At 39.1% G+C, this 22,052-nt stretch overlaps 1 protein-coding gene and 1 pseudogene across 7 annotated transcripts in view; both read right to left on the reverse strand.

The window, feature by feature from the left end:
* RGS7 (regulator of G protein signaling 7) overlaps positions 1-22,052 on the reverse strand; it is a 571,447-nt gene that overhangs the window by 204,707 nt on the left and 344,688 nt on the right. The gene's annotated exons all lie outside the window — the stretch shown is intronic.
* On the reverse strand, positions 11,340-13,787 carry LOC103230842 (large ribosomal subunit protein P1 pseudogene; annotated as a pseudogene).

Raw genomic sequence — 22,052 nt, forward strand, 5'->3', positions numbered from 1 at the left:
GAGAGAGTTTAAAAAGAAAGGTATCCCTCGTGCAAAGAATATTCTACTGGCGTGTAATTTAAACATCAATATTATTAAACATGATGTCAAATTGATCTTAAACTTCAACATCATTTTCTCACCCATGCCGTGGAACTGAATGGCAAACGAACGTCCTTACCTGTGCCCCCTGCAGAGTGCAAAGGCCTGGACCAGGCTCTGTCCTAAGCCTGTATTACTTCCATTAATGTTCACATCCCCCCACCCCACCCCCCACACAGATTAGAGCACATCTGCAGCCACACGTGTCACCTACAGCTATCCACAAACTGAATCTGAATTAGAGGTGCACAAAACTATTAAGCATTCACGAAAAAAAATTGCAATGTGTTTGTAAACGTAAGATATGAGGACTTTGCAAGCAAGCAAAATAGAACACATTTGATTTGTGTCCTTTACAAAACTAGTCTTTTCATAACTTTCAGCAAAAGCCATTAGTGAAAACTTTAGCTCTTAATCACCACAGAAGGTGCGCAAGTTATTCCTGAAGCAAAGACACTGACCTTTGCAATGTTTCTCTTTCAGGGAAATGCATAGGCTCTTTGCACTGCCCAAATACCTTTGCTGAAGCCTCAGAACCACATAGACACAGTGCTGACAATACAAATATTTTTTTATTTAGTGAATATCGTAAATAATCTATAATCCATGATTTTTGATGTTATAACTATTCTTCTTCTTTTTTTTTTTTTCTTTTAAGACAGGGTCTCACTCAGGCTGCAAGGCAGTACAACAATCAGCTCATCGCAGCCTCAACTTCCTGGGCTTAAGAAACTCCCCCTGCCCCAGCCTCCCAAGTAGCTGGGATTACAGGTGTGAGGCACCATGCCTGGTAATTTATTATTATTATTATTATTTGACGGATGGGGTCTTGCTATGTTGCCCAGACTTGTCTTGAAATCCTAGCCTCAAGTGATCCTCCTGCTTCAGCCTCCCAAAGCACTGAGATTACATGGTGTGAGCCACCATGCTCAGCCAACTATTCTTAGAACCTCTCACTAAATAGAAGACTTTCTATATACTAAAAATCATTTTTCCAACATTATTCTTGGTTCCTTGAAGTAGGCACAATAAATATTTATTACTATCAAATAGCATGTAATAAACATCTATTGCATTTCTGTGGAAGCTGGGCTGAGGATCTGCAGTTTTAGGAACTAGAAAGAAAGAACGTCGAGGGAAGCAAATTAACTGATCTGTCAGTCCCTTGGGAGAAGAAACGGCATCATACTCATCACGTTTCCACCATTCTCTTCAAAGTGTCTCAACACAGATCATCGTTAAATGTTTACTGAAGGCATGAGTCACTATTTATGGACATATACTCTATACAGAAAAGACTCAAAATGCTGAAATAGTCAGCTCTAATGGTGATTCCATCTAGAATGTTATGACACCCCAGTGTGTCTCTCATTATCATAATTTTAAAAGTTCTGTAGGCAATTATAATTAACTTAATTTAATTTAAAGCACTGCAGAATTTCTTTAATTTAAATTAAACTAGTTTAATTTCTTTAATTGCAGAATTTCTGTAATTGAAAACTGCAGAATTTCTGCAGAATTTCAGTTTAATTTAAAACACTGCAGAATTTCTGCTTGAGAAATGAAGTGATTTGCTTAAAGCTCGCATATTACCCTTTTGTAAAGCTGAATTGATGTACTGAATTTCTCCTCAATCTTTCAAATAAGTAATTGGCAATATCTAAGAATAACGTTTTGTTTATTTGAGTACTTGTATCCTGTCCAGAGTCTTAAATATGAGTGCACAGCCATTGTCACATCTGAGGGTTCAACACAGCAACCAGCAACCAAAGGAGCAGGAGAGATGAACTCCAGCCCAGCTATAGACTATGTTCTCTAACTCCTTGATCTAAGAAATCTCAGCAGTGGTGAAAATCTGGATATCACCAATTAATGCCTATGTCCTGGTTCTGCCTGCCTTTGGCCGAAAGCAGGTACTGAAAAAAGAGGAAAAGAGCCACTGGCTTCCAGGAGCTGGCTGGGCACTCACAGCTATGTCTTGGTGCTTCTCTGGTAAACATGAACAATTTCATGGAAGAACATCAACATTGGACAAGGCTGCTCTAGAACCCTCACAGGTCAAGACAAAACCAAGACCACTCTGTAAACAACAAAATTTAAGTTACACTAAGCATGGCAACATGATCTCAGCCATAAAATATCAAATTCCATCCCGGATAGCATGAGCGACTGCTGCTTCTTTATCAATCCCATACTTAGTCTTGTCTAATCTGTCCTACTGTAGAAAAAAATGTATTAAGATACCCAATCAAGCCAGCCGCAGTGGCTCACGCCTGTAATCTCGGCACACTGGGGGGCCAAGGCAGGTGGATCATGAGGTCAGGAGATGGAGACCATCCTGGCCAACATGGTGAAACCCCATCTCTACTTAAAAAAAAAAAAAAAAAATTAGTTGGGCATGGTGGCTCATGCCTGTAATCCCAGCTACTCAGGAGGCTGAGGGAGGAGAATCAAACCAGGGAGCTCGAGGTTGCAGTCAACCGAGATGGCGCCACTGCACTCCAGCCTGGCAACAGACAAAGACTCCGTCTCAAAAAAAAGGATACCAGATCATAGAATTGTCCCTGCTTCCTGACAGCATCCAATCTAGAGCAAAGGCCCACTTCCTCAGATCCTCTCCATGACTACCGATGCCCAAATCCTATAATAGATTCTTCCTAACACCCTATTACTGACACACCCCATGGTTCCCCCCGATGGTGTGCATGCTCCCTACCTTCAAGAAAGAATAATTGACTTGTTCAACTACAGGCATGTTCCTGGTGGTTTTTGGCTAGAGGGCATTGACATTTGTTAATTAAAAAATTGCTAATATCTATTAAGATGAATATAACAACAACAACAACAACATTTAAGTTACTTCATCAGGGCACTTTTGGTTATAAAGAGCGATCTTTGACGAAGTATAAAAACATAAACTTATCAAAGAAGGAATTTGCAAAAAGGTACCCAGAACTAAAGGGAAAGGATGTATTTGAGCCTCAAGGACTCATGGAGGCAGAGACTGTCATCCTTGTTCCTTTCTGGACATCTTCATTTCGCTCTAGGAAACAATATTTGCTATTTTCCATCCACGAAGTGGGTCATGAACGCTTACAGCTCCTGGGTTAAAATCTCTGCCACTAAAGACAGCAAGTCATTTGCGGCTGAAATCTTGTAGTCCTAAGTCCTAATTCCTGATGGAGGATCTCAGCTGCAGGGAGGTACCCATTCCTGTATCAGCCAACTGTGGCAAGAAAAGATGGATCACCGTGCATAAAAATGGTCATGCTGGCGAGACGTATAGATGGAGGCATTTTCCAGAAATAATGAGTGCTTTGCAGACATAACAATGGGTGTAAACTACAGCTTCCTTCCAGTTTGTAAAGCTTTTATGATTCCATCAGAAAAACACAGAAAAGAGAGGAAAAGTGGAATTCAAAAGCAAAATGTCAAATTTTGAATGAAATGAATATGCTATTTCTGCCTTGCTATGAATATAAATGGGTTTTGTTCTATGAACTTATTATAGTCCTGTAAAGCAGAGTAGGAATACATTGTTTTTGTGTATGTGAATGAAACCACATTTTATGTGCACTAAAATAGCTATTCAAAGAAACTTCGTGATGTGTATATGATTGTGTATTTTTATGAGTGTGTATCTTTTTATGCAAATAATTCACTTTCTAAAATGAATAACATGTAGTTGAGTATTGTTACTTCTGGATTTTTATACATCAGGTATATTTAGAGAAAATTATTCAGTTTTCATAGAATTAAAAAGTTAACCTCTGCTCACCGTTTGAAACTGGATAAAACTTATGATATAAAGTCCTTCTTCCAATATCCCATAGCTAATAACACCTATGAAATCTCAAAGGTCAATGGAAACAAAATAATCAAAACAGATATGTTTCCTTTCAGTAAATCTGAGATACATTTGAAGCATTTGCCTACCAGACTTTAAAAATGTTGTTTAGCAGTCATTTAAATGCATTTGCAGATGTCATGACAAAAAGCAAATTATCTGGTTGATTACATTTTCTTTCTAGGTTGCTGCTCTTCAGAGTTCTATGCCCCTTGCCCTAAGAGTAGAGTCACAGAAAATGTTGGGTTTTGTTGATATAACCTGAATCTTTAAATCAATAGGATAGAAGCCCGATATTCATTGAAATTACTACTTGTGTGTTCTGAGGATAGGAAAAGTAAAAATATATTTCCCTACCCTCTGGCAAGGTGCAATGAAAACAAATTAGAGTTCTGAGATACAGCTCCTTGGCTGTTCCTTGAGCAGATATTTCATCAAGATCATGGGTATTTAACTAGATTTTTAATCTTTGTTGTGTAAGTTCCAGAAATCATTAAAAATATCTCTTCAGACGCAAAGCAGGCATTTTGTCTCTCTTCAAAGCCTAAGAAGCTTTAAATATAGGCAGCAAAAACAGCAAGGCAGCAAAGATGACAATAATAAGGGGATAAAAGGCAATGGAGACCACCCTCAGGATTATTTCCTCCCCTCTAATGGAGCTCGGGAGGATTCCTTATCAACCAGAGACGCTTTTCCCAAATCGCATTCAGAGAAACATCACGTCTGCCTCTTGTGTGGGATGGTGACAGCAAGTGTGGGAAATGCGGAGTTAAGAGAAGGAAGGAAAATAGAGTTCCTTGATGTGCAGCCTTTATTTTGATAAAGAACGTTGTAGAAAAATCAAGAGAAACTAAGTCCGCAGTGTTTCCTTAGGATGGGGATATTGGATCCCTTTATAAAGACCATTTTATATTTTTATGTTTTAGTGCTATGGTTCTTTAGACTCAAAGAAAATAAAATAAGTAATAAATAAGTGTGTGAAATGTTCAGATATAACTATGAATTTTGGGTCAGCTAATATATTGGAACACATTAAAAGAGAAGTATTTATTAATCGATTAATCAATTCCATATGCTAGCTGGTAGGCATAAAGAAAAGCCTAGGATCATTCTTGCCTTCAACACATATTTTTTTTCAGCCACACACAGGCCATGTCTAACTGTCTAACTGCCCCTATGAAGGACATATGAGATAAAGAAAATGTTTATTGATGGATAAATAAAAAACTTGCTCTTGACTGGATAGGTCTAGACCTCATCAGTCTAGTCCAGATACAGTTGCTGTACGTTGACAGGTAGAGATAATACTGCTTGTTCTGTATTAGCAGAGAGTACCAGCATTGGTCAGGAGGTAGATGAGGCAGAAGGTCCAAGTAGATCAAAGAGGATTCCAATTCAGGAAATTTCCTGATTCATTAAAGATTGACAAAATGAATGCACTTATGCATAGTCAAAACTACAGCTCAGGCCGGGCGCATTGGCTCATGCCTGTAATCCCAGCACTTTGGGAGGCCGAGATGGGTGGATCATGAGGTCAGGAGTTCAAGACCAGTGTGGCCAAGATGCTGAAACCTCGTCTCTACTAAAAATACAAAAAAAAATTAGCCAGGCATGGTGGTGGGCACCTGTAGTCCCAGCTACTGGGGAAGCTGAGGCAGGAGAATCGCTTGAACCTGGGAAACAGAGGTTGCAGTGAGCTGAGATTGCGCCACTGCACTCCAGCCTGGGCGACAGAGCAAGACTCCATCTCAAAAAACAAACAAAAACAAAAACAAAAACAAAACTACAGCTAAGGCCAAGTGCTTTTGTGCCAGTCCTAATTATTTTGGCACTGAACATGCTCTATATGGTGCTACGTATAGACCTAGGCCCAGATTCAAGAGTGAATCTTTTTTAACCTAACCCTGAATGTTTCCTGCTGTGAAAAAATATTGAAAATACCAATTAATGATCCCATTTTTGGGGTTCTATTTAAAATGTTTTCTATTATTGAAGATGTAATTTCAATACCACAAGGTAGTGAATGATCATGAGGTCACGAGTTCAAGACCAGCCTGGCCAGGATGCTGAAACCTTGTCTCTACTAAAAATAAAAAACAAAAAAAAAAAAAAAAAAAAAAAAAAAATTAGCCGGGCATGGTGGCATGCACCTGTAGGCCCAGCTACTCAGGAGGCTGAGGCAGGAGAATCGCTTGAACCTGGGAGGCAGAGGTTGCAGTGAGTCGAGACTGCACGACTGCATTCCAGCCTGGGTGAAAGAGTGAAGCTCCATCTCAAAAAATAAAATGAAATTTAAAAAAAGACAGAAAGAGGGGGAGAGAGAGAGAAAGAAGGAAAGAAAGAGAGAGGGAAGGAAGGAAGGAAGGAAGGAAGGAAGGAAGGAAGGAACGAAGGAAGGAAGGAAGGAAGGGAGGGAGGGAGGGAGGGAGGGAGGGAGGGAGGGAGGGAAAGAAGAGAGAGAGAAAGAAGAAAAGAGAAGGAAGGAAGGAAGGAAGGAAGGAAGGAAGGAAGGAAGGAAGGAAGGAAGGCAGGCAAACTATTTTCCAGAGGGCCTGAGCCATTTTACATTCCTACCAGCGATGTAGGAGTGATTCAGTTTCTTCCCATCCTTGCTAACATTAGTGTTACTATTTTTTAGTTTAACCATTCTGATAGTATGTGTTGATTTTCATTTGTGTCTGCCTGGTGGCTGATGGTATTGAACGTGTTTTCAAATGCTTTTTTGGTGTAGGTACATCCTTTTCTGTGGAACATCTCTTCATGTCTTTTGACCATTTTCTAATTAATTTTTTTTGCTGTTGTTTTTTCAGAATTCTTTTTATATTCCACATACTAGTCCTCTCTTGGATATGTGGTTTACAGAGATTTTCTTTCACTCTGTAGCTTGTTGTTTCACCCTCTTAACAAGGTCTTTTTCAGAAAAAAAAAGTTTTTAATTTTGATGAGGTCCAATTTATCAACTTTTTATAGATTATAGTATTAAATCTAAGAACTCTTTGCCTAGACCAAGATATCCAATAATTTCTCCTACTATTTTCCTAAATTTTTTTTTGTTTTAATTTTCCATTTTGTATTAGTGTTTGTGTAAGTTGTGAGACTTAGGTCGAACTTCCTTTTCGCCCATGAATGTCCAATAGCTCTAGCACCATTTCTTGACAAAGCTATCTTTCCTCAGTTGAATTGCTTTTCCATCTTTGTCAAAAATCCATTGTGTCTATTTGTATGGATCTATTTCTGGATTCTCTATTCTGCTTTATTGATCTACATGTCTATCCTTCTACCAATACCATTCAGTTCTGTTTACCGCAGTTATAAAACGTCTTGAATATAAAATATAAACATATAATAAATTCCTCCCACATTATTTTTCTTTCAAAATTGTTTTACCTGTTCCATTTCATTTGCTTTCCTTATAAATCTTAGAATTATCTTGTCTATATCTATAAAAAAAAGTCTTGCTGGGGTTTTGAAAGGAATTTCATTAAACTTGTGTATCAATTTGGGGAGAATTGGCTTTTATACAAGGTTATTCTTCATGGATTTAAAGTATGTCTCTCCATTTATTTACATCTTCTTTTATTTCTTCACCAGCATTTTGCAGTTTTCAGCATACAAGTCCCAAACAAACTTTATTTGATTAACATCTATTTAATTTTTTAGCAATTTTAAATGGTATTGTGCTTTTGATTTCAGCATCCACATGTTCATTGTTAGTATATAAAAATGTAATTTACTTTTGTATATTTATTGCATATCCTGTACTCTTTCTGGACTCGATTCTTAGTTCTAGAAGGTTTTTTTGCAGATATTTCGAGATTTAACAGGTAAATATAATATCATCTACAAAGAGGGGAAGCTTTTAATTTCTTCCTTTCTGATCTGTGCATCTATTTCCTTTCCTTGCTTTATTGCCCTGACTAGAAATTTCAACATTATGTTAAATAAATCTTCGCCTTGTTCTCAATTTTAGAGGAAAACATTCAGTCTTTTACAACTACATATAAAGTAAACTTATTATTATTATTATTTGAGACTGTGTCTCCCTCTACTGTCCTGTTTAGAGTACAGCAGTGCCATCATGGCTCACTGTGACTTCAGTCTCCTGGGCCTGAGCAGTCCTCCCACCTTAGCCTCCCAAGTAGCTGGGACTAAAGGTGTGCGCCAGCATGCTTGGTTAATTTTTTTAACTTTTGTAGAAATAGTGTCTGACTATGTTGTCCAGCCGATGACCTCAAACTCCTGGTCTCTAAGTGATCCTCGCACCTCAGCCTCCCAAAGTGCTGAGATTAAAGGCATGAACCACGTGGCACCTGGTCTGAAGTTTTTTGTAGATGTTCTTTATCAAGTTGAGGAATTTCTCATCCATTCCTGTTTTTTGAAAGTTTTTATTATGAATAAGTTTTGAATTTTGTCTACTAGCTTCTCTGTATTGGCTAATATGATCATGTGATTTTTCTATTTTATCCTGTTAATTTGCTGGATTACAGAGTTAATTTTTTTTTTCTTTTTTTTTCAGAGTTAATTTTTGAATATTTAACCAGCCTGCATCTCTGAAATAAACCCACTTGGTTATGCTGTATAATTATTTTTATACGTTGCTAAATTCTATTTGTGATATTTTGCTAAGGAGTTTTACATCTTAATGAGGGATATTGGTTTGCTGTGTTCTTTTCCCTACTTTATTTTCCTAGTTTTGACATCAGGGTAATAACAGCTTCAGAAAATGAATTGAGAGATATTCTCTCCTCTTCTGTTTTCTGGAAACGACTGTATAATTGAATTTTTTAAAAGTGTGGTAGACTTTTCCAGTGAAACCATGAACCCGGAGATTCCTTTTTAGAGATTTCTAAATTATGAATTTAATTTTCTTAATAGTCATTGGGCTATTCAAATTATCCATTTCACACAGGGCGAATTGTAATAGTTTGTGGTTTTTGAGACACTGATCAGTTTGGTGTAAGATGTCAAATTATGTGTGTAAGTTTATGGTATTCTTGTATCCTTTAGATGTCTGCAGGTTTTACAGACATTTCCCCTGCTTCATTCCCGAAAATGGCAATTTGTGTCTTTTCCTTTTTTTTTTTTTTGTCTGTCTTGTTACAGAATTGTCAATTTATCAATTTTTATAAAGAAACAGCTCTTTGTTTCATTGGTTTTTAAAATTATTCAAATGTTTTCAATTCTATTGATTTATGCTCGTATCTTTATTATTTCCTTACTCTTGCTTGCTTTGGGTTTATTTTGCTCTTCTATGTTCTAGAGTCTGGAGTTTAGATGATTGATTCGGAAATTTTCATCTTTGCTAATGTATACATTTGTGTTATAAATATTTCTCTCAACCCCACTTTAGCAGTGTTCCACAAATTGACAAGTTATATTTTATTTTATTCTGTTTTTTTTTTTTTTTTAATTTTCCAGAGGATTCTTCAACGATTTTAAAGTGTGTTGTTTAATTTCCAAATGTTTGGAGATTTTCCTTTTAGCTTTTTGTTACTGATTTCTAATCTGATTCCATTATGATCAGAGAACATACTTGCTATAATTTCTATTTTTTAAAACTTATTATGATGTGCTTAATGGCCCAAAATACAGTCTTAGTGAATGTTTCACATTAACTTGAGACCATGAAAGGCAAAAGAGACCATGCTTTTTGCTGTTAGTTGGAATATCCTGTAATCAGGTCAAGTTGATTGATGGTGTTGTTCAGGTCATCTACATCCTTACTGATTTTTCTGTCTGTTTGATCTATCGATATATCAATTACTGATAGAGGGGTGTTAAAGTCTCAACTCTAATAATGGAATAGTCTAGTTCTTCTTTCGGTTCTATCCATTTGCCTCAGGCATTTTGAATCTCTCTTGTTAGATACATACACATTTAAGTTTGCTACGTCTTCTTGGAAAAATGAGCTCCTCATTATTATGTAATGACCCTTTTTATTGCTTCTACTTTTCCTTGTGGTGAAGTCTGCTTCATATAAAATTGATATACCTATTCTAGATTTCCTTTAATCAATTTTGAACAACACATCTTTTTTCTATTCTTTTACTTGTTATATTTGATGCAAGTTTCTTGGGGATAGCATGTCGTTGAGCCATGATTTTTATCCACTCTGCTGGCTTCTGTCTTTTAAATAGTATGTTTAAATACTTATTACTTATATTTAATGTAATTACCTACATGTGATGGTATATTTAATGTAATAGGGCTTAAGTATGCCACTTTATTTTTGGTGGTTTTTTTTCTTGTTTCTGCATTCCAGTGGATTGCATTAATATTTTTTAAAAATCCATTTCAATTTTCTATGTTTTGTTTGTTTGTTTGTTTGTTTACAGTCTTGCTTTGTCACCCAGGCTGGAATGCATTGGCATGAAAATGGTTCACTGCAGCCTCAGCCTCCTGGGCTTAAGTGATCCTCCCAGTTCAGCCTCCTGAGGAGGGAACACAGATACATGCTACTATGCCCAACTAATGTTTTCTTTTTAATTATTATTATTATTATTTGTAGAGATAGGGTCTTCTTATGTTGCCCAGGCTGGTCTCAAACTCCTGGGCTCAAGTGATTTTCCTATTTCAGCCTCCCCAAGTGTTAAGTATGATTACAGGTATGGGCCACCACACCTAGCTCTAAATATTTTTGAATGCATTATTTTGTAGCTGTTTTTAGTTGATAATAAAATTATATTCACACAACTTATTACAGCCTCCTGGTGTAATCGCCTTACCAATCTGAGTAAAGTGAAGTCTGGAATCCTATGTCTCTTCCTGTTCCTTTACTTTCTCCAGTTTTTAATATTTTTTAGTTAATTCCTCTATGTACATTTAGAGTCACATCAGACATTGCTACACTTTTTCTTCAACAATCAAAACAATCAGAAACAAATTCAGAAGGCTGGGTGCAGTGGCTCACACCTGTAATCTCAGCACTTTGGGAGGCCCAGGTGGGCAGATCATTTGAGGTCAGGAGTTCGAGACCAGCCTGACCAACATGGGGAAACCCCATCTCTACTAAAAATACAAAAATTAGTCAAGAAGGGGGCACATGCCTGTAATCCCAGCTACTCGGGAGGCTGAGGCAGGAGAATCACTTGAATCCAGGAGACAGAGGTTGCAGTGAGTGGAGATCGCACCACTGCACTCCAGCCTGGGCAACAGAGCAAGACTTTGTCTTAGGGGGGGAAAAAAATTCAGAAAATCAAGAGAAGATAAGTCTATTGTATTTCTTACATGTTTGCTTACCATGTTTTGTTCCATTCTGATATTCCAAGGTTCCTTTTCTTATTGTTTCCCTTTTATTTAGAAAATTCCTTTTAGTCATTGAGTTCGTCAGCTGGTGACAAATTCTCTTAGTTTTCCTTCATCTGAGAATGTTTCGATTTCCCCATTATGCCTCAGGAAAATGTTTGCTGGGCAGAGGATTGTGGATTGACAATTCTTTCTTTCAGCAGGAAAGGGAAAATTGTGTGGCACTTTCTTCTGGCATCCACGGTTTCTCATGAGAAGTCTGCTGTGGTTGAATCATTTTTCTCTTCTAGTTAAGGTGTCATTTTTCCCTGACTGCTTTCAAGATGTTTGTTTTGTGGTTGTCTTCAGTTTTCAGATGTTTATTAAGTGGCTTGGTATGCATCTCGTTGGGTTTATTTATCCTGTTTGGGCTTCTCTCAGCTTCTTCAACTGAAGGTTTATGTCTTTGCTATGCTTGTAATGTTTTTAATCCATTGTTTCTTCAAGTACTTTTTTTTTTAAGTTCAGCTTTCTATTGAACACATTATAAAAGAGGTTTGGTCAAAAAGACCAAAGCCCATGTCATCATCAGACTTCCCGGATTCTTCTTTCTTGGCTTCCACTTTCTTCTCCTCAGCTGGAGCAGCAGCAGCGGAGCGGGCAGAAGCCGCTGCTGATGCAGAGTCAGCTGCTGCAGCAGGACCACCAACCCCTACATTGCAGAGGAGGCTCCCAATGTTGATATTGGCCAGGCCTTTGCAAACAAGCCAGGCCAAAAAGGTTCGACATTTACGCTGGCTGCTTTAATGAGGGCATTGATCTTCTCTGTGACAGTCACCTCATCGTCGTGAGGAATGAGGGCCAGGTAGATGCAGGCGAGCTGGGAGACGGGGGCCATGGCGCGGGCGAGTGTGGGACTGGCGCTGTTGGATGTGGATGGACCGAGCACCTTGGCGGAAGCTAGGAAAGGTTCTTCAAGCACTTTTTTAGTCCCCATTATTTTTTTCCTATCCTTTCATAACTCCACTGACACCAATGTTAGATCTTTTGTTGTAAACCCACAAAAGATCTCCATCCCAGAGGCCGTGTTCCTTTTCACCAGTCTGTTGTCTCTCTGCTGTTCAGATGAGGTAATTTCTGTTGTTCTAGCTTCTGTTTCACTAATTTAGTGGTTTCTTCCATCTTATCGATTTTGTCATTGAGCCCATCCACTGAGATTTTCTTTTTGTTATTGTCCTTTTCAGTCCTAAAGTTTCAATTTTTTTTATATCTTCTATTTCTTTGCTGAGAATTTCAATTTATTTCCTGAGGCCTTCTAGTTTTTCATATACTTAAAGCACATTACTATTATTATAAAATAATTTTTATCATAGATCAGGGGTGTCCAATCTTTTTTGGTTTCCCTGGCCACCCTGGAAGACGAATTACACACAAAATATACTAACACTAATGATAGCTGATGAGATTTTTAAGAATCACACAAAAAGTTACGAATTGCTTTTGGGCCTGGTCACCACTGTTTGATGGCAGAAGTCTTGATGCTCCCTTAGGCTTCTTCTGACACCACTCCTGGGCCACAAGCTGGACACGTTTGTCATGGATACTTAAAAATCTTTGTAAACTAATCTATTATCTCTGCCATCTCAATCTTGACAACTATCGATATATATACTTTTTCCATTTAGTTTGAGGTCTTCCTGGTTCTTGGCATGATGAGTATTTGTTGTTGTTAATACAGCGTCTCTCTCTGTCACCCAGGCTGGAGTGCAGTGGTGTGATCTTGTCTCACTGCAACCTCTACCTCCCAGGCTCAAATGATTCTCGTGTCTCAGCCTGCCAAGTAGCTGGGACTACAAGCCTGTGCCACCACGCTCGGCTAATTTTTTTTTTTTTTTTCAGTAGACACGGGGTTTCGCCACGTCGGCCAGGCTGTTCTCAAACTCTTGGCCTCAAACAATCCACCCACCTCGACCTCCCAAAGTGCTGGGACTACAGGCGTGAGCCACTGAGCCTGGACTGATGAATATTTTTTAAAATTGAAAGCTGGACATCTTTGTATTTTGTTATGTGATTCTGGATTTAATTTAAACCTCTGTTGTAGTTGGCTTTTGATGAACCCACTCCTCCAGAAGAGGGAAATGCTGTTCCATGACCACCCAGTGAGGGTAGAAATTTGACACTGCAGTGGGGGTGGCCTGGTCACCACTGTTTGATGGCAGAAGTCTGGATGCTCCCTGAGGCTTCTTCTGGCACCACTCCAGGGTGGAGAAGTGGGGTGTTATTACTACCAGGTTGCTGTGGGATATCCAGTGTCCTCACGTGATTGTTACTGAACTGTGGATGGGGGAAAGGAGGTCTCGTTCCTGACAAGAAGCAGACCAGTGGTGACTAGGGATGGGGTGGGGTGAGGGAAAATGAAGAAAAATGGGTTTCAAAAAGGCACAAGGACACTTTTGGGGAGAATAAAAATTTCTACTATTTTGATTTTGGTTATGGTTTTAGGGATATACTCATGTGTCAAAATGCATCAAAATTTTATACTTCACAGCTATCCAAGTTAGTGTGTATTAATTATCCCTTAATAGGTATAAAGCTCAAAACATCTGAAAACAAACAAAGAAGGAAATATGTTAAGTTTCCTTACTCATGTCTTCAATGTGAATTAGGTTGTGAGATGGAAAGACTTTCTTTTTTTCAGCACTGAACGGTCCAGAACTGTATTGTTCCACATATTAGGCACTAGCCACATGTAGCTAATTAGTTCCTCATTTATTTCTTTTCTTTTTAAATTTTTATACAGAGTCTCCCTCTGTCACCCAGGCTGGAGTTTAGTGGCGTGATCTCAGCCCACTGCAAACCTCTGCCTCTTGGGTTTAAGTGATTCTCATGCTTCAGCCTCCCGATTAGCTGGGATTACAGGTGTGTGCCACCACACCCAGCTAATTTTTGTTTTTTTTTTTTTTTTTTTAGTAGAAACGTGGTTTCACTATGTTGGCCAGGCTGGTCTTGAACTCCTGACCTCAGGTGATCCACCTGCCTCAACCTTCCAAAGTGTTGGGTTTACAGGCAAGAGCCACTGCGTCTGGCTAGTTCCTCATTTTCACTAGCTACACTTCAAGTGCTCATTACCCACATATGGCTAGTGACCACCTTATTGGACACTGCAGATACAGAACTCTTAAATCATTAAGAAACTCTTGGACTGCATTGGTTCAGATATTACAATATTATGGGAATAATTATCTGGATATGTGTGTATGTGTGCATGTGTGTTTGTGTTTTCACAGGCTAATTTTCACTTTTTCAAAATGAAATTATGAACGTGAAAGTGAATAGTACAGAATCTAACACAATATAGCCATACAGCAACAAAAAAATGTTAGCATCTCTTCCATCAAGTTGGGAAAATCTTTTATTTGAAAAAAGAGTAAGAAGTCAATTGAGAGAATTCCAAAAGGTGCCCCAAAGCAAAAACAAAAGATTGAGGTTTAAATGAACTGTACAGTATAAAAAAGGAAACAATTTTAAAAGTAAAACAGTAAGGATAAATAGTAAAATACTAAGGCTTTCTAATTAAGATACAACACCTAGCAGCCATAAAACAGATGGCTGATAAATATGAATTCACGTAAATTAAAAAATTTCTATACAGAAAAAAAGAAAAGGCACTATAAACAAAATAAAAATAAATAAATGACTGGTGCACCCAGACAACAAAACATCATTCCATGCTAACAAGAAATGAACTACCAAGCCATGAGGAGTCACGGCAGAACTTTAAGTGCATATTACTAAGTGAAAGAACTCAACCTGAAAAGGCCGCACACTGTACAACTCCAACAATGCAACTTTCTGGAAAAGGCAAAACTATGGAGACAGTGAAAAGATCACCGGTTGCCAGGGGTGGAAGAGATGAACAGGTAGAGCACAGAGGATTGTTAGGACACTGAAACACCTCTATGTGATATTCCAGGAGTGGATTCTTGTCATTATAACCCATAGAATGCACAACACCAACAATAAGCCCTGATGTATACTATGGACCCTGTGTGATAATGATGTGTCGGTGCAGGCTCACTGAACTGTAACAAATGTACTACTCTGGTTGGGAGGTGTTGCTAATGGAAGAGACGGAGGTATGTGGGAGGAAGAGGTATACGGGAAATCTCTACCTTTCTTTCATTTTCCTCTGAACCTAAAACTACTCTGAAAAGCATAGTCTTAAAAAAATAGGCCGGGCGGGGTGGCTCATGCCTGTAATCCCAGCACTTTGGGAGGCCTGGCGGGTGGATCACCTGAGGTCAGGAGTTCGAGACCAGCCTGACCAAGATGGTGAAACCCCGTCTCTACTAAAAATGCAAAAAAAATTAGCCAAGCTTGGTGGCGCATGCCTATAATCCCAGCTACTTGGGAGGCTGAGGCACGGGAATCGCTTGAACCCAGGAGGCGGAGGTTGTACTGAGCCGAAATCGAGCCATTGCACTCTACCCTGGGCAACAAGAATGAAACTCCATCTCAAAAAAAAAAAAAAAAGGTACCACACTGTGAAGACATTTTTGCAATCAACTGCAAATGGAAAGCGTATTCTTTCATCTTGTCTCCCCAGTACTCATCATTTTGCTGTTACATTTTATAATTATTGACATTAGATTTTATGTATATTTGTTTTAATTGCCCACTTAGACACAGTTCATGAAAGCAGTGATTTCATTTGCCTTGCTTATGGCTGTATCTTCAGTGCCTAAAGTAGTGCTTGGCATATGAAAAGTATTCAATAAATAGTTGGTGAATGAATGGATGAACATAAAGGAAAAACTTTGAGAAACTGACAAAGAGACCAGCAAAGCAGGCAGAAATGTAAACAGGATGTTCATGTTAAAGTTAAATACAAATGATTCATATTAAATGATGAATAATCTCATTCATACTTCAATAAATTCTAATTAAAACATATGAATACAAGTTTTCACTCAATACATTGATAACATGAAAACAAAAATGTTGTAACATACCACTTTGAAGAAGAGATAGGGAACAAGAGCTTTCATACACTTGTTAGTTTATTTGCAGGATAATTTTATAATATTTATAAATTTATGGTTATCACTTACATTATAACTGAGCCCATGCACTATTTTAAAAAATTATCCTATTGGTATACTCATAAATACATGTGCACAAAGATATATACTCACACACACACACACAAAGACACTTATTTTGTCATTGCTTATAATGACAACAAAAAAAAGTGCTGTGCCAATACAATAGATATCATGATATTCTGGTGATGTGAGCACTTCCCTAAGTGCCAACCTTACTATTAGAAGAGGACTTGGATGGAAGGATAATGGAATTCCATAAAGTGTTTTACCTTAACTAAGGATTTTGAGTTTGCATCAAAACCTAATTACTGCAAAAAGCATCATGACCCATTTCCAAACCCTCAGGAAGGGGCTCTCCCACTCCTGTATCTGCCTCCAGCAAAGCACTACTGGGATCCACTCACCTGACTATTTATTTATTTATTTATTTTTTGAGACAGAGTCTCGCTCTGTCACCAGGCTGGAGTGCAGTGGTACAATCTCAGCTCACTGCAACCTCCGCCTCCTGGGTTCAGGTTCCCTGCCTCAGTCTCCCAAGTGGCTGGAATTACAGGCATGTGCCACTACGCCCAGCTAATTTTGTATTTTTAGTAGAGACAGGGTTTCATCATGTTGGTCAGGCTGGTCTCGGCTTTCCAAAGTGCTAGGATTACAGGCGTGAGCCACCGTGCCCAGCCACTCCCCTGATTATTAAACCATTTAGGACTCTGCTGGGCACTGCGAGGAAATAATATAACAGAAGCATCATTTCTACCCAGAAGGATTTCACCACCTACTAAGGCAAGCTGTATATAGAGGAGAAAGTTAAACCATTCCGACTCCTGCCTTTAATCTAAGACTAGGGCATGAAATCCTGAAGAATTTACATAATGCTTAGATCTCCATTATAAACTTGCAGTTGCCATCCCCAGCCTGTCTTACTGCTGCTTAGTCATTCCTTTTCCACCAATTTGTTCTCTCCTTTTGTTCATTCCACAGTAATGAGTATACATTGAGTAATAATGGGGGTACTGGCACTGTGGAGAGACATGGTAAACAGGATGGAGGGGTCACCCCTAAGAAACCTATTTGAACAGTATCTGAAGCAATAAAACAGATAAATCGAGCATAGAGGCATGAAGGAAAAGCTTCTCCTTTGCCCTCTGAAGGTTCATTGAAACTCATTGACAAGAGGTAGATTAATTGGAGAAAAAGCGTACAAACTTAACGTGTATATGGAAGCCTTCAGGATGAAGACCCAAAGATATAGGGAAAATTGTCCATTTTTATGCTTCAATTCAACAAAGTCTGGAATATGACTGGACAAAAAGGGTATGATCTAATGCTACTGGACTGAGTGGGGAAGCCCGACAATGCCTGTCCCTCTAGATTCTTCTTGGCCTCTCTGAGCATCATTCCTTTTTCTGGGTATGGGGCCGGGCTCTCTCTGGACTGGGGGTCTTACGACCTACAGTCCAACAAGGTAGGTCAGATAATTCCTTTATGACCAGTTTTATGGCTGGCTTTGAGGAGAAGGGGTTCTGATTTCCATGACCTGCCTTGGGGCAGAGGGATTCTAGTCTCTGGGGAGAATGGAACAGGTCAGGAGAAGGTCAGAGAAAAAGTTTGTTCTGAGGCTGCTTCAGGGCATTGCATTCTTAGTTCCAACAATTTCAATGTGATAAGTGCTAGGGCAGACTTAAGAACAGCCCCCTCCAGGCTCACATCCATGAGGTGCCCAACACAGACTGAGAGAAGGAAAGAGAGGAAACACTCAGCAACTTGAGTTTATGTTCAGCTTCCTCCCCCACTCTTTACGGTGACTGTTCCAATCTTTCACCATGGTTCAAATTTCTCAATCATTTCTATGAAGTTGCTCAAAACAAAAGCAATCTACAGAAGTTTAATTTCACTAAAATGTATAGCCCTATTTGACAGAGGGATAATTTATATATACAGTTTTGCACAGATTATATGCACAGAATTTTAGTCTAACACTTGCAAAGTTCTGACAAATATATGCACCACCTCAATTAAGATATAGAACATTTTCATTGTGGCAATAACTTAAATGCCCTCCTGATCTGTTTGCACCAAGATTACCCCGTGCCCTGACAGAAGAAACTAGGATTCTGATTTCTATCACCATGTTTTAGTTTTGCCTTTATCTAATGAAATCTCACAATATGCACTTGCTAGCAACTGGCTTCTTTTCATTTATCTATTTGTTTTGAGATGGAGTCTCGCATTGTCATCCAGGCTGGAGTGCACTGGCGTGATCTCAGCTCACCACAGCTCTGCCTTCCAGGTTCAAGCGATTCTCCTGCCTCCGCCTCCCGAGTAGCTGGGATTACAAGTGTCCATCACCACGCCCAGCTAATTTTTTGTATTTTTAGTAGAGATGGGGTTTCACTGTGTTGGCCAGGCTGGTCTCAAACTCCTGACCTTGTGATCCACCCACCTCGGCCTCCCAAAGTGCAGAGATGACAGACATGAGCCACCACTCCCAGCTGCGTCTGGCTTCGTTTGCTCAACATACTGCTTTTGATAGTTGTCCATGTCCTTACCTGTATTCGTGTTCCAAGTTGCTGAGTCACTTCCACTGTATGAATCTACTACAATTTGTATATAGACCTTCAAATTTTTTCCAGTTTATGGCTATTATAAAAAAATGCTATGAACATTCTTGCACAGACCTTATTACAGCCATATATTTTCATTTATTTTGGTAAATCCCTTCCCTCTGTCTTTGGTAGACATAGAACATAGTATTCTGAGTCTTAAAAGTTAGAAGGTTAGAAAAAAAAAAACCCAGTGGTAAAACTGGATCAATCATTCTCAATCTGATTTTTAAGTGGCCTCAATTATAATCTTCCCTTGTCTCTCACTCCAATTAGAAAATGAAGGTTAGCAAATATTAACACCATTAATATGTATACATTTATCTGTCTTTATAGCTCCTTTCTCCTGTTTTCTGTCAGACTTTGAGGAAAAGGTTTCTGTTTTCCTGTCCAAGGCAAATCCCTCTTCACCTTATTTTCTACCGTCTCCTCAGGAGCTTTACTGTACTTTGCCCTCAAGTCTTTTTCATATTTAAAAAAAAGTCTATATCAAGCTCCCTAGATAAGAACAGGGCACACACGATCTGGTAAACAAGAAATATATAAATAATGCTACAAACAGTTACATAAAGTGAAAAGTTCTGTAATGGAAAACTAGAGGGAACAATGAAAGATTAAAGCAACAGATCCTGATTTAGTCTGGAAGCTCAAGAGACTTCTCTGAACACTTGGATAGAAAACGTTGAAACTACAGATGAAAGAGAATTATAAATAAGGAAAGTGCTTCATGAGACAGGACAGAATTAGAATCAGAGTATAGCTGATGCTTGAACAACACAGGTTTGAACTACACGGGTTCCCTTATATGTGGATTTTCTTCCACCTCTACCACAAAAGACAGCAAGACCAACCCCTCCTCTTTGTCCTCCTCCTCAGCCTACTCAACCCGAAAATAATAATGAAGACCTTTATGATGATCCACTCCTACTTGATGCATAGGAAATGCACTTTCTCTTTCTTATGTTTTTTTGTTTTGTTTTGTTTTTGAGACGGAGTCTTGCTCTGTTGTTCAGGCTGGAGTGCAGTGGTATAATCTTGGCTCACTGCAATCCACATTTGCTGGGATCAAGCAATTCTCCTGTCTCAGCCTCCTGAGTAGTTGGGATTACAGGCACACGCCACCATGCCCAGCTATTTTTTGTATTTTTAGTAGAGACGGGGTTTTGGCCAGGCTGGTCTCAAACTCCTGACCTCAAGTGATCCACCCATCTCAGCCTCCCAAAGTGCTGAGATTACAGGCATGAGCCACTGCACCCAGCCTTCTTTCTTTCGATTTTCTTAACACTATTTTCTTTTCTCTAGCTTACTTTATTATTAGAACACGTTATTGTAAGAACACAGTGGTCCTTCATTACCACCTCAAGAATGTTGAATGCTCTCTTATTCTTGGATATATAATAATAGGGCATAATATATGTAACATACGAAATATATGTTCATCAACTATTTATGTTACTAGTGAAGCTTTTGGTCAACAATAGGTCATCAGTAGTTAACTTTTTGGGGAAGTCGAAAGTTACAGATGGGTTTTTGACTGCAAGGGGGTTGGTGCCCCTAAACTCCACGTTGTTCAGGAGTCAACGGTGTAAGGAATTTGATTTAGGCAGAAACAGAGTCAAAGCCCTTTTACTGAGATAGAATTTGACTAGCAAGTGACATCAGTTTAAAAGTGTGGTATGAGTATGTGTCTATTCCTTATTTTTCCTATGATCCAGGAGGTCTGACAATCTTTTGCGGCAGCTGAGGATGCCACTTGAAATTTGAAGGAAGTAGTGAGAAGTTAGAAGTGCTACTATAAGAAATGAGAGAGGCTGCTGGCAAGGAATTAGAAAAAGGTTTGCTGAGAGGTCCCGAGGGCCCGGGTGAGGGTGGAAAGCACCTGTGATTAAGGCTCTGCAGCTGGTACCTGCAACACCCAACTGTGTGGGCACATGCTCACAGGGGCAGCAGGTGGTTTTAAAGTGTGTCTGGCAAAGGCCCTGGAGGCTGTTCGGTGGGAGGGGAAGTAAGCAAATTGTTAAAAGAATGAGGACATTTAAAAGTCTTGAAGTGGAAATAATGTGAGGCAAATTCTGCCTTTGCTGCCTCTACATCTCAAATATACAAAGATGTGACCTGTTTGCAAAGATCCGTCCCGGCTTTATATGGCAACAAAAGACAAACAAACAAAACCAAAAACAATAACAACAGAAACTGTCCTTCAAAAAAGACCAAGTAAGGCCAAAAATCTTAAAAAAAGTCTAAAAAGAGACTGGGCTGGTAAAAGAGTTTCTATATATAGCAAAGATTCAGCAACTGAGATAAAACTCTATTTTCTCTCCTCTTAAAAAAAAAAAAACAATGGAGATTCCAGAACATTACCTAGACATGAACTTCTCACATTTCAATGTGCATATAAATGACATTGTTAAAATCTTGTTCAGATGCAGATTCTGATTCTGTAAACCTGGGCTGGGAGCCTGAGATTCTGCTGTTTAACAAGCTCCTGGGTAACCTTGCTGCTGCTGGAAGGATTTAGATCACCTGAGGAGTGTAAATCAACTCTGAGTGACTCAGTGGGACTTCTGTGTTTGTGAATTATAAAAATAAATAATTCAAAATCAAAGCTGTTGAAACTGTAAATTTTTTTCAGCCTTAATGGAATGTGGCCACGTGCGGTGGCTCACATCTGTAAACCCAGCACTTTGGGGGGCTGAGGTGGGCCAATCACTTGAGGCCAGGAGGTAGAGACCTGCCTGGTCAACATGGTGAAACCCCGTCTCTACTAAAAATACAAAAATTAGCTGGGTGTGGTCGCATATGCTTGTAATCCCACCTACTCAGTAGGCTGAGGCAGGAGAAGTGCTTGAACTTGAGAGGAGGGGTTACAGTGAGCCGAGATTGTACCATTGCACTCCAGCCTGGGCAACAGAGCAAGACTCTGTCTCCAAAAACAAAAAATAAATGTGATTATGGGACCTGAGTCATATGACAGACAGCTGTAACCTAGGCAGTTGTAACCTTTATTTCTCTGATTCTAGACTAGCCTTTTCTTTGCTACATTGTTTTGTAAAATGTAGTAAAGGATTAAAGGGCACCAAAGACGACCCCTTGCCTCTTCACTGTTGATCTTCATTCTACATTCACTTCCCTTTGGCCGCGCCCGGTGGCTCAAGCCTGTAATCCCAGCACTTTGGGAGGCCGAGACCGGTGGAT

Source organism: Chlorocebus sabaeus, chromosome 25 (assembly GCF_047675955.1).
Source record: "Chlorocebus sabaeus isolate Y175 chromosome 25, mChlSab1.0.hap1, whole genome shotgun sequence".
NCBI lineage: Eukaryota > Metazoa > Chordata > Mammalia > Primates > Cercopithecidae > Chlorocebus > Chlorocebus sabaeus.